Source organism: Orycteropus afer, unplaced genomic scaffold (assembly GCF_000298275.1).
Source record: "Orycteropus afer afer isolate SDZICR_OR568_19922 unplaced genomic scaffold, OryAfe1.0 scaffold00376, whole genome shotgun sequence".
Classification (NCBI taxonomy): domain Eukaryota; kingdom Metazoa; phylum Chordata; class Mammalia; order Tubulidentata; family Orycteropodidae; genus Orycteropus; species Orycteropus afer.
In genome coordinates this window covers 2,401,375-2,402,418 of record NW_006921963.1, presented here as the reverse complement: position 1 = coordinate 2,402,418, position 1,044 = coordinate 2,401,375, and positions in this window count along the sequence as shown.

Sequence of the window (1,044 nt, the reverse complement as noted above, 5' to 3'; positions counted from 1 at the left end):
CCGCCCTGGGGACGTGTACCCGCCTCTGCTCCGCCCCCTGGGCCCCGGCTCTGCCCCTGTTCCGCCTTGAGGACGTGTACCCGCCCCGGCTCCGCCCTCTGGGCCCCGGCCCTGGCCCCGGGTCCCTCTCTTCTGTCCTCTGGACGTGTACCCGCCCCTACTCCGCCCCCCTGGGCCCCGGCTCTGCCCCTGTTCCGCCCTGGGGACGTGTATCCGCCCCTTGGGCCCTGGCCCCGGCCCCCTCTGTTCTGTCCTCTGGACGTGTACCCGCCCCTGCTCCGCCCCGTGGGCCCCGGCTCTGCCCCTGTTCCACCCTCTGGACGTGTACCCGCCCCCTGGGCCCTGGCGGGGGCCCTCTGTTCTAGCCTCTGGACGTGTACCTGCCCTTGCTCTGCTCCCTGGGCCCTGGCCTCCTCTGTCCCGCCCTCAGGACGTGTACTCGCTCCGGTTCTGGACTCCTCGCTGTGTCCATGCTGGGCCTTCTTTCCGCCTCTGCCTGGTTCTGATCGGCTCACGGAATCTCCCTTGACCTGGTTCCGGTCCATTTCTGACCGTACCAGCACGCCACCCCTTGGCTTCTCCTTCAGGGGTCTGGACTTCAGGGACTCCGCGCCCCTCACTTCAGGTCGGGTCTCGCCCCTCGTAGAATTCGGTCCTGGGCCCACCCGCCTCCTGTTTGGCTCAGTCCCCTTTGCAGCCGCGCCTCCTGGGTGGGCTCTTGGGAGCGAGGCCACCGCAGGGTCGACCTAGTGCGGCCTGCAAGGCGTTTCAGCTGTCTGCTGACGCTTCTTCGGGGACACTGAGCCCTCCCCGCTACCCGCGCTTCTCAGGGCTTTGTTCTGGGATCACCTCGGGATCTTGGATCCATCTCCCTTGTGCGCCAGCTGTGGAGGGACTCCGAGACCCAAGTCTCCGCCCAGCCCAACCTGGCCTTTATGAGTGTCCGGTTTAGGGGTCTGGGGATGACTCAGGACAGTGGACACCACCACCACGCCCCCCAAAGAACGAGCTTGTTCTGGAGTCATTTCAACTCGTGGCGACCCC